Source organism: Vulpes vulpes, chromosome 11, assembly GCF_048418805.1.
Source record: "Vulpes vulpes isolate BD-2025 chromosome 11, VulVul3, whole genome shotgun sequence".
Classification (NCBI taxonomy): Eukaryota; Metazoa; Chordata; class Mammalia; order Carnivora; family Canidae; genus Vulpes; species Vulpes vulpes.
This window is the reverse complement of record NC_132790.1, coordinates 61,994,004-62,006,613: the sequence shown is the minus strand read 5'-3', so window position 1 is coordinate 62,006,613 and position 12,610 is coordinate 61,994,004. Positions and strand designations below refer to the sequence as shown.

General features: G+C 43.6%; 1 protein-coding gene across 12 annotated transcripts in view; it reads right to left on the bottom strand.

Annotated features, from left to right (window-relative positions):
• The window catches only part of TRAK1 (trafficking kinesin protein 1), a 183,427-nt gene that overhangs the window by 68,451 nt on the left and 102,366 nt on the right, over positions 1–12,610 (bottom strand). The gene's annotated exons all lie outside the window — the stretch shown is intronic.

Genomic DNA, 12,610 nt, shown 5'->3' with positions numbered 1-12,610 from the left:
CTTTTGAAAAATGCCCACCTTCTAAAATCTGCAACCATTACTTTTAATTTTCTCTCACCAATCTGATTTAACACATTAAACATCTTTTCTGAAAATCTGACCACCGCCTCAAGGAAACGCAAATTATTTAGAAAATGGAAATGTTTTTCACTGAGATGCAGTTCTGCTCGCTGTTCATGCCTTTGCTCAAACTTCTGAAAAAAACAGCCTACAACATACCAACAGGGGAGGATGCCATGACAAAGGGGCCCAAGCAATGCGATATACTGTTTCTGGGCACTTACACGTGCGATCAAAGTACAAACAGCAGAACAAAACAGCCCACCTGCAAGATAGTAGCTGCCTCTAGGGAAGGAGGGGAAGGGAGCTTTGCAACTGTCCTAAATGCGTTTGTAATGTGTTATTTCCTAAGGAAAAAAAAAAACGGAGTTAACGTTTACTAGGTTTTTTTTTTTTAAAGATTTTATTTTATTTATTCATGAGAGACAGAGAGAGAGAGAGAGAGAGAGGAGAGAGAGGCAGAGATACAGGCAGAGGGAGAAGCAGGCTCCAAGCAGGGAGCCCAATGTGGGACTCAATCCCAGGACTCCAGGATCACGCCCTGGGCTGAAAGCAGACGCTAAACCGCTGAGCCACCCAGGCTTCTCGACATTTACTATTTCTAAGTGTTTGACATGTTTTAAATATTTCATTCAAATGAGTACGGGATAATTAGATTTTGGATGTACTATAGGGTAACTCCATCCTCTAAAGCAAAATTTCTCAACTTCAGCATAACTGCTGACATTTAAGGTCAGATCATTCTTTGCTGTGGGTGGGCTGTCCTGGGCATAGCAGGGTGTTTAGCAGCACTGTTATCTACCCACTTAGATGCCAGAAGCACCATCCTTTCCTTGTCAATACAAAAACCAAAAAATGTCTCCATACACTGCCAAATGTCCTCTGGGGGCAAAAATCTCCCTCCAAAACCAATGCCCTTAAACAAAACTACCTATAGAACCTCACCAGCCTTTGGCCGAATACCATAACTAATCTGCGGATGTCAACAGCAACAGCATGGGCTTTGTTCGTTTTTTCTCTTAATTTTCTACTCAAGACCATGTAATTTATGAATGAGTAATAGTAAAAGGGTCTCTTTTCCACTATGAGAGGGCATGCTTCTTTCCTGCTACAATGACTGAACAGGGATAATTTCCCTTTATTCTTCCAATTGCATATGATGCCTCAGTTAACAAACGTGGAGACACATCGCTTGAGGGCAGGGCTTCCGGGAGTTAATGTGCATGTGAATCACCCAGAGCTCTTGCTAAAATGCAGATTCTGCTGCGGCAGGTCTGTGGCAGGCCCAAGATTCTGCATTACTAACAAGCTCTCACGTGATGGCAATGCTTCTGGTCCCCAGATCACATTTCGAATGGTGAGGTATTTCAACAGGATGGATAAATCGGGGTGGGTAATATATACAGTGTGTGTGTGTATCTCTCTGCATTTGAGTAAAAAAAAATTTAAGAAAACTATATGTTTGTGTACATACACACACAATTACAAACCCTATATATAGACACTTGGGCAGAATCTGTACCATGTATAAATCTATCTCAGCCTTTCTAAATCATGAGAAGCAGATGAGCCTTTTAATGTTGTGTTGTGAGGTCCCCAGAGCTGGCTTCCTGTCCCCTGTGTAGGTTCCAGAAGGTTTTCCCAGCTCCAGGTACACCCCCTCCCCAGGGCCCTATGCTTTTACCAGGTCATGCTTGTACACCAGCATGAGATGCTACAAGCAGATCTTCCCACTTGTCAGGTGGCCAACTGAGCTCACTTGGCCCAGCCTGCACATGGTGAGGGCATGTCCTACCCTGTGTGGAAAGCGGGGTTCCTGCCTCTTTAGCAACATCAAATAGAGGAACCTCCTTGAGTCTCAGAAGAGTAAAGGAAAGTTAAAGGCAGCTGGTGATGAATCTTGGCTTGAGCCATAAGCAAGCTTTTGGGAAAGTTTGGAAAATGTACGGTGCCAGGAAATGGGACTGTCCCTGGTCAGGCCGTTCCCCAGCTGTCACCTATACCCCGGAGGACCTGCCCCCCTCATCACCCAATTCCAAATTCTTCCTGGTCCAAGTAGGGAGCAGACCCCCATCATCTCCCTCCCTTAGTTTAATCCCTGACCTTCCCTCTTCCTGACCCCAACTTAGATACACATTTAAGATTTTCTAGGACATTTGCCTATTTAAAGTCAGCAGCCAATGATTTTCATTCCAGCTCTACCTGTCCTCATTATCTGAACATCCCTCACCCTTTGGTCCTCTACCAAGTCTCTCTTCTATAAGGACAGCAGTTCTCTGCAGCCCCATGGCAACCCCCGCCCCGTGGCCCTCCCACATGTCATTCCTCATGAGACATGAGCAGAGAGGCTAGTGCCGCAAGGTTTTCTTTAAGGTGTTTCTAATTAGAAAGATGGCCCTAGGCCGCCAGTCAACAATGAACAGATTCCTCAAATATCAGCACGCTCACCAGGTTCAACCCACTATGGCTGGGGAAAAGGTTCAAGGTCCAATATGAATTTGCAAAATGAGGGGTAATGAACAAACGGGAAATGCAAATTCTGTAAAGTGTCACAGAAAGTCAGATGTGGGTAGAAACCCTTTAAACAAAGGCAGGGCACATTTACCTTCCAGTGCTATGAATTTTTAAACATACTTTATTATAACACATCATCATAAAAGCAAAAAATAACGGATGGATGGATAGATGGACACACAGACAACAGATTAATACCGGCAGTTTAATTTTTTTAAAAAAATGTTTTATTTATTTATTCATGAGAGACACAGAGAGAGGCAGAGACACAGGCAGAGGGAGAAGCAGGCTCCATGCAGGGAGCCCGACGCGGGACTCGATCCCAGGACCCTGAGATCAGAACCTGAGCTGAAGGCAGAGGCTCAACCACTGGGCCCCTCAGGCATCCTGTAGGCAGTTCAATGTCATAGTTAAGAGCTTGAGCTTTTGGAGTAAGATGGCCTGAGGTTTAGGTCCAGGCTCCTCATTCATCTCTGTGACCCTCTTAGACACCTGAGTCTTATCTGCTAAATGGGGTGAATATAGTACCTGCCTCTGAGACAAGGCCACGTTTTAATTAATTAGTGGATGGCAGAGCACTCAGCACAGTGCCTGGGACAAAATGAGTTTGCAATAAGCATTAGTTTGTGATCATCCTCATTACTCAAAATTCTTTAAAAACATAAGTAAGCCAGTACGGGCAATTAAAAAGAGAGTACAATTTTCTAAGCTATAATTAGGGAAATGAGGTAGAAACATCTTGTCTTGGCTTGTCCCTGCATAATTAATGAAAAGACACTGAGTTCACGGTAATAAGCCAGAGTGACAGTCAGCGGGGGGCAGGGTGGGGGGACACCTTTCTAAGCAGTCATATATTGCTGAACACAACTTATATCAAGTGCAAAAACTGTACATGTCCAATTCATGTTTTAAGAAAATGGGAAAGAAGACAGAGTATCAACAAATACAAAGGAAACAGCAGCACTTATGGGTGACTTCCATGGGCTTCAAGCAGGATTCAAAGTGAACATCCACACCAAAACTCCTATTTTATAGGCTCAGAAGGACAGAGCAATCTGTCCACAGCTCTGCAGAGATGATGCTGAGGTTAAGATCTAGGTGCATCTGCCTTCAGATTCACATTTCCCTCTATGAGTCCCATGGCCCCCAGGGGTCCTAGTCTTCCCTCCCTCAGGGCTTCTTGCAGCTGAAAAAGCAAGCTCCCCGCACCCCATCACTACCATGCCTGGGCTGCCCCCATCACTGTTCCACCCTGGGAGAACCAGGATCAGGGACAAGTCCCAGGAGCAGCCTCAGAAGCCACCTCTCACTCACCCTCATCACTGGATATCATTTAGGAAAATGCAGGCTGCACACCAGGCAGCCAGCACTTTCTAGCTCACTCACTCCTCAGACCTGGCTACCTAACTACCAGCCCCCTCGATGTGCAGATAGGGGACGTGGCCGGGCAGGGGGGGAGGCAAAAAGTTTAAGCTGCTAGCCTCGGATCACTCAGCAATAAGAGCATGTGGATATAAACCAGGCATGGTCCGCCTCTGAAGTCTTCCCATCAATAGCTAAGAAAACATCTAAAAATTATTTACACATGAAACATGAAAGGAAAAAAATAGAAGAAGGGATTCAGTTACAGGAAATAAAAACCCTAACTGGCATCTCACAGCAAAAATACTGTGTTTTTTTTTTTAAAAAAAAAGAATAAAAAATGATCAGGAAAGAGTTAAATTGAAAATATCAATGGGACTTCATGATATTAAAAAGAAATACTAGTCCCACGGGCGCCTGGGTGGCTCAGTTGGTTAATTAAGCATCTGCTTTCAGCTCAGGTCATGATCCTGGGGTCCTGGTATGGAGCGCCATATTGGGCTCCCTACTCAGCAAGGGGTCTGCTTCTCCTTCTCCCTCTGCCCTCCTCCCGCTTGTGATTTCTCTCTCTCTCTCTCTCTCTCTCTCTCTCTCTCAAATAAAATCTCAAAAAAAAAATATTTCCAGCTCTGTTAAGAAAAGTGGCCCAGCAAGGATACCACTCCACCAACGACATGCAGGTCAATACTTTGGTGTCCAGCTCTGAGTGAAATGTCAACAGGGCTCCTTGGAGAGCTGTTAATTCCATGTCTTGGGGCAGGAAAAAATCAAGATGCACCTATAACACCAGCTGGCAAGAAAGCAAAGATAGCTTAACAAGGTCTTGGAGTAGAAGTGATAAGGTGCAGAAACTGGCATAAAAGGATGGTCCAGGGCCAGGCAATTTGAACATCAAAAACAGAAGACAATTAATAACATTGTTTTAAAAGATGTTATTTACTTATTCATGAGAGACACACAGAGAGGCAGAGACATAGGCGGAGGGAGAAGCAGGCTCCCCAGGGGAAGCCCAATGTGGACTCGATCCCAGAACCCTGGGATCACGCCTTGAGCCAAAGGCAGATGCTCAACCACTGAGCCACCAGGTGTCCCTCAGTTAATAACATTTAAAGGGAATAAGTGGAGTCTGTGAAAGCCGTGAAATCAGGGAACACCAAAACTAAAGGACAAACAAGTGAACAAGGCAACTGATAAAGGAAAGAAGATAATAGGAAGATATTTTTGAACCATCTTAAGAAGTAGGGGAGAGTAGGCGTGTATGACTCTTCTGTCTCTGCCACTAATATCTTTTATAAAGCATTTCATGAACATTTCTCTAAGTAGGGAGGCTATGAATAAGCCAACCGGATATGGAATGAGGAGGCAGGTGAAAGACTAGGTAGGCCTAACGCTGTGGTCACAAACTATATCCAGGCAGGAGGAGGATTGGGTCCTATGCTTGCAAGGTGAGCTGTAAGTTCTCTTTTGGAAGCACTTAAGAGAATCTAATAGAGTTGGCCTGCTGCATCAAGGGTAATCTATTACATACATTTGTAATCAAATTTTAATGTTTAAAAGAATTTAATCTCTGGGACGCCTGAGTGGCTCAGTGGTGAGCATCTGCCTTCAGCTCAGGGAATGATCCCAAGGTCCTGGGATCGAGTCCCACATCAGGCTCCTTGCAGAGACCCTGCTTCTCCCTCTGCCTATGTTTCTGCTTCTGTGTCTCTCATGAATAAGTAAATAAAATCTTTTTTGTTTTTTTTATTATTTTTATTTTTTTTTAAGATTTTATTTATTTATTCATGAGAGACACAGAGACAGAGAGAGGCAGACACAGGCAGAGGGAGAAGCAGGCTCCATGCAGGGAGCCAGATATGGGACTCGATCTGGTGTCTCCAAGATCACGGCCTGGGCCGAAGGCAGTGCTAAACCGCTGAGCCACCAGGGCTTCCCATAAAATCTTTTTTTAAAAAAGAATTTCTAAGTTTCTGATTATTAGTTGTGTGAGCATATGAATTAAATGTTCATACACATATGAACGATTTTATGTATATACTTGAACGTATACATATATATATACATAATTTTGAATAGTTATTCAATACATTTAAAAGATGAGTAAACATTAACAATTACAGCACAAATAACACAGTTAGGAGTTTGCCCCAAAGTATCTGAACATTAATGGAACCTGCCACATGCCACTTTCCTCTGTGCCTCTCGGTGACTGGCACAAGGCATGTCCTGCCAACCAATTAAGCAGGTGGGTAAAAGGATGGCTCCCTGTGTGCTTCCCTCCTGCTTGGAAGCAGAAACATTCAACAGCCCCAATTCCCTCTGGAATATGTTCCCAGTCTCTAGAGCTTTCCTTCCTTCAGGAAATAGTGTGGCTAGCCTGTCTGCACCCAGTGGTGGCTAGGAGCCTAAAGACAGAGAAGGGAAGACCCAAAATGGACTTCCATGCCAGAGAGGGCTGGTGGAACTCCCATGAAACACAGTCTTACTAACAGACCTTCCTCCCACCTGCTACAGAAAATTGACAGAGAGGAGGTTTCTGTGCCCCTCTCTTTAAAAAAAAAACAAAAAAAAAAACATCGCCACTGCCAGTCACTGAGCTCCTATGGCAGAAGGCAGGCTGCTAGCAAACAGCTTGCTGTCAACTACGCCCTCCCAAACCATCTCCACCTCATTTCAGACACAGGAAAAGCAGGCACCCATGCCACCTCCAGAGTTCTCTAGGGCAGAACGAAGTCTGGCTTTTAGAGACACATCCAAAGGCCAGGAGATAGCATTCAACAGAACACTGCAGAGCCAACGTGCAGCCAGGCCTTGATGCAGTTATTAAAATCACCTGTATGTCTAAGAAGGACACAGAGAAGAAACAGAGTTCAGATGTGTTTCCACAGTTTCCAGTTTGCTTCCTGCAGTGTTGGGGAGCTGCATGGGACATTTCACTCCCAGGACCAGCGAGCGGGTCATACGGCAGACGTTGCAGGCTTCAAAATGCACACCAGAAGCTCCACCAATCCCCAATTCTGCTCCTGCCATAACTCTGAGTCTCTGTGGCCTGAGCACATCCCCCAGGAGGAGCCGATGGGGTGCAAGCTGAGCTGTCATATCAATTTCCCACCTGAGTCTGTTCCAACTTTGTCTTAGATGTGCTGGATTGACATGAAAAGGAAAACAGTCAATCTGTACAGAACTGCTTGCCAAGCATTTTTGGTCTTAAAAGAAAAGATACTCAACATTGGAATCTGGTTTATTGAGAAAAAAAAAAACTGGCAGGTGGCAGATGCCAAAGTAAGCTTAGGTACTAAGCTTAGCTTAGTGGGTAGACTGCCCCCGGGATGAGTACCTGCTATCCAGCAGGCTATCCTGCTGACCAGGCACTGTGTCCAGAGCTGCAGGTGCTATCAGGTGCACCAGCATATGGCTGTTCTGCACCACCTCTCAGGCACTCGTCCTCCAGTTCTATCGCCTGAGGCCTGGGCCCACACCTGGGTGGAGATGCTGTGACCAGGTATGGCTCACATGTGGGGAGTGTCCATACAGCCAGCTTCTCTGCTCTCGCCTCTGACCTTGCAGACACCTGGGTAGCTAAAAGCAGTGACAATGCACCCAAGGAAGAGTCCACTTGAGTGAGGGGTGAGCAAGAGAGGGGAGAAGGCATAACACAGGGTTCATTTGGATGCTCACCTGTAAGCAACATGGCTTCAGGTTTGGGGAATGGCAGAAGGACACGGCCAAAATGTGGGCATTTACAGGAGAGAAATTCATGGCAACTATTCATAAATATAATGCATGCTTTTGATATCTTTTTTGTTAGCAAATGAAAATGAGAAGTTTTCCCTGGTTGCAGATCTCTTTTCCATTCCAACACATCCTCCACCCAACCCTGTAATTTACCTTTACTCCCCTCACACGACCCCACCGACCACACACAACACCTGGGTGAGAATAGATCCCCAGGGTTCTGCAGGGCAACTCCCCACCATGTTTTCTCCTATGCCACCACCTCATATTAACTATCAACCCCCTTCTTCAGAAAGCACTGGGTGCTATTTATCCATTTCATTTGTTGAGGATTAGAGCATATTGCAGTGCCTCTATTTTTGCTGCACTTAGGATTTTAATCAGATGAAGGCAATCTTTGGAAGGTAGCAAAAATCAAAATGATCTCTGTATTCCATATGCAGTTTTTTTTGTTTGTTTTTATCAAAAAAAAAGAGGAAAAGTTTAACTTAAAACATGTATCTTTTCATTTTCTGTTACTTAAGAAGCATTTATTAAACATTTATTAATTTTTTTAAAACATTTTATTTATTTACTCATGAGAGAGACACAGAGAGAAAGAGAGAGACAGAGACACAGGCAGAGGGAGAAACAGGCTCCACGCAGGGAGCCCGATGCAAGACTCGATCCCGGGACCCCAGGATCATGCCCCGGGCCGAAGGCAGGTGCCAAACCGCTGAGCCACCCAGGGATCTCCTTAAACATTTATTTAATGCAAGGCACTGAGCTGAGGCAGCTTTGGCCCATTCAAACGTGATGCAGACACGGGCTCTGCCCCCTTGGGATTTACTCAATGAATACAGAAATTATTTCCAATAGCTTGTAGTCTCTTAGAACATAAGCCTTGCAGAGATCTAAATCTTAATGAGGAAAGTTGTAGGCAATTTAAAACATGCCTGGAGAATTAGGCCAATATTTCTATAGTATTCTGTCTGAGAATTCTTTATGATTTTCCCTAGAATTATCACCTGAGAGCAAAAGCACTTTTATTTTAAAAAGCAAATACTACTTTTATATATATATATATTTATGAAACTGGTTTTACTTTTTAACAATTTCTTAAAACTGAAAATTAAAGCCCCAAGTCTCATAATTCCTGTTAAATAATACAGAAAAAAAATTGCAATAAAACAAAAACAAGAAATAACAAGAGAACTTTGTCATGGGATACCTTTGACAAAAGAGTAAAATGCTCTCAATGACATATTCAGAAAGTCACAGAATGTTTAATGCTGACTAATTTCCAGATAAAAAATCTGAGTCCCAAAGACACTCTGAGATTTGCTCAAGGTCACACATGGAGTTGGCAGATGAGGGGAATGAGGCCCTCAAACACGGGGCTGACTCCTGGGTCTCTCACGACTTTTCTTCTCTAAGAACCTCTCAGAATGATGTCCTTCAACAGATGAATGGATAAAGAAGATGCGATATATATATATATTATGGAATATTATTCAGCCATCAGAAAAGATGAACCTACCATTTACTTCGACGTAGATGGAACTGGAGAGTATTATGCTAACTGAAAGAAGTCAATCAAATAAAGACAATCATCATATGGTTTCACACATATGTGGAATACAAGAAAAAGTGAAAGGAATCATAAGGGATAGGAGGGTAACGGAGTGGGGAAAAAATAGAGAGGAAGACAAACCATGACAGACTTCTAACTCTGGGGAACAAAGGGTTTCGGAAGGGGAGGTGGGTGGGGGATGGGGTAACAACTGGGTGACAGGCACTAAGGAGGGCATGTGATGTGATGAGCATTGGGTGTTGTACTATATGTTGGCAAACTGAATTTAAATAAAATATTTAAAAAAAAGAACCACTCAGAAAAAGAAAACCTTTACCATATAGGAAGGCTACCTAAACCCTAAATAGACATCACTACCCCACACAGATAAGCTGCACCTCTCAATTCTAGCTAAACTTCTATAGATAACATGCATGATTGTTCCTTCATTAAGCTGTCCTTGGTGAAAATTCTAAGGTGATCCCATGATAACACTTTGAATTAAAAAAATACACACACACACACAATTGTCTACTTCCATCATTTTCTTCAGGCCTTTACCTATTATTGTCATTTTCTAAACATTCATTAATGGGTAACCACCTGTACAAGCCAAGAAAAGGCTAAGACATTCTTCCTCAGGTGTCTTACAAGAAAACATACAACGGACTTTTTCCAGTCTTCTTAAAGACCAAAAGCAGTGTTTTCAGGCAAAGTACATCTGAGTACTGCCCAGCCTGATGCCTTAGAAATAAAAAGACAGAGTTGAAGATGAGAAGATCATAAGTCAGAGCTGGGGACAGATGAAATGCTCTCCACTTAAGCACCGCAAAAGCACAGAAGACCTTTTCAAACCCTAGATAGTAAGGCGTGGGCTACCCTGTGGATATCGTACTGTGGAAGAGAATGGGCTTGGTCTAGCTGGGCTCAGACCCTGCTTCTTGCCCATCCTGTGTGACCCTGGGCTGACACTGGAGGGTCTCCTCTGAACCTCAGCCTCCTCACTTTCAAAATGGACAGTCTCCCCCTCTGAGCACTACAGAGGGACTCAGAGTGCCCAGAATGTGATAGACACCTGATGGATGTCCTTTCCATTTATCATTAACCATCACCACGTAGAAACCATCCAACAGAAATTAGAGATGAAACACAAAAAGAATTCTGAATCCAAAGAATGAGGCATCCACCAAATCTCTGGATCTCTACCGACCATTCTCGGTGAGCAAAAAAACATCAGGAAGTTTATGAACTCTTAGAACCTTATGGAATGGTGCCCTACTCATTCACTCACTCAACATGTATTCCTCAGGGTTCCCAATGACTTCATGACTTAGTGTCTGCTCACCAAGAATGGGCTGCTTCTGTTGCGGTAAGTTAACATTTAATCTAAGAGTGAGTAATAACATAGTTCAAAGAAACATAAAAATCACCACATTCTCAAGTTGAGTAAATTTCTAAAAGCACACTTTAAGGAAATCATGAGTGGGGTGTACACATACTGATGTAGAAGGGCGTTCGCTGGCATGTCATCTGAGAAAAAATTAGAAACAGCCCAGATTCCCAATAACAGATAAATGATTAGATATAAATGATAGTATATTAAGCAACAATGAAAATTGTGTTTTTCAAGAATTTTAACGCATGGGGAAATGGTCAACATACACAATTAACTAAAAAAGCATTATGTTCCCAGATATGTAAAATATTTGTGGGAGGAAAAAAATCCACTAAAAATATCTCAACAAAAATTGAGAAGTGGTTGCTAAGGCTGTTAGTCATCTTTTTGTCCTAATTTTTGCTAAATTATCTACAATTAGCACACTTTTATGTACTTTTATGTATTATTTTTAAAATCTCACTCCCTTTAGAGGCCATTTATGTTCACTACACAGCCAGATGCTAAAAGATGAGACATGGAGTGGGCTCCATGATTCTGTCAAACAGTGACAAGCATCCCTGCTTCCTCTACCCTGAAAATCAGAAGTGGACACTATCTCTCAAGGCAATGGGTGCCTCTGAGGACACAACGGATGGGACGAGGCATGGGCTGCTGCCAAGTGCCTGGGGTCTCCGCGGAAGTCAGGCAGCTGGTAAGAAAGGCAGGCGTGAAGATGACAAACTTGTGTTCAGCTTATGTGAGACTCCATCCTGTGGGTAGAGAGAGAGATGTAGACACCGCCTCCAGAGACACAATGACCAAAGCAAAGGATGGTGGGGGGAGGCAGGAGAACCTAAGAAAAAAGACTGACAAGCATCCACTGTTAAGCAGAGGAAGGAGAAAAGAGATTTTTACCAAAAATGAAAAGTAACAAACCAAACCAGAGATGGCAGGTCTGAAGGGAGGCAGAACTACATTGCCAGGCACAATTCAGCTGCTCACAGATACACATTATAAATAAAAGTTCCAGTGGGAAATACTTAAATCAGGATGTTTCCTATTTGATCTTCACCTGGGTACCCCTCCAACATGAACACTTCAAAGACCACATCTCGTGATGAGGAGACTTCTTGTCTTGGCTAGAAAGAAGGGATGTGCTATAAGCTTCTCTATTCCCAACTCCTAGTTGACCTGTAGCCAAAATAAGGGCCTGTGGCCCCCAGAAAGTCCACTGCCTGCTGCCACTGCCCGCCAGCCAGCCACTGTCTCTCGAGCCTGGGCATATGGGCTCTTAGAAATCACGCTCTTTCCCTACCAATTGTCATGGGTGTTTGTTCCCAAACCTGTTCATTTCTGTTTTGCTTGCTAATGTAATCACGCAATTACATTTATCATTTCATGAATAACACCAAAAAAGAGCTGTTTCTATGAAAGTTAAGTTTAATACTTTAAAGACTAAATTAAGGATTAAATAGCCAATCCAGTTTGGATACACCAGTGCATTGTACCTGAAAAAAATCATTTAACAAAGAGGGGATCACAATCCAGTGTGTGTGTCCTAATGGACTCATGAAGGTAAAGCGTTTAGCACAAGCTCAGCAAACAGGAAGCACTCCATAAAGGTGACTCTGTATTATTATTGTTTGCATTATCACAATGTAAGCAAACAGGGAGATGAGAACCATGAAGGCAGCAGAAAGGAATGGGGAGGGACATCACAGATTGGTGCTCAAGGAAGGCTTCGGGAGGAAGGCTACTCTGAAGAGGGCACATTGGTGCTGAGAATGAGAGAACAGGAAAGAAAGAGGAGGGGGTTCAGAGGGAGCCTCTGTGAGGCAAGCTTGGCGTGTCCACAGTGGGGCTGGTACGAGGTTAAGAAGGTGCAATGAGGCTGGCTGGAGAGAGGCCAAGAGCCAAGTCACAGGGTCCTAGAAGACTCTGCCTTTTATTGAAAGAGCAGTGAGAAGCAAAGTAGCAGCATAACCTGAGTGGATCTCGAGACAAGGCCA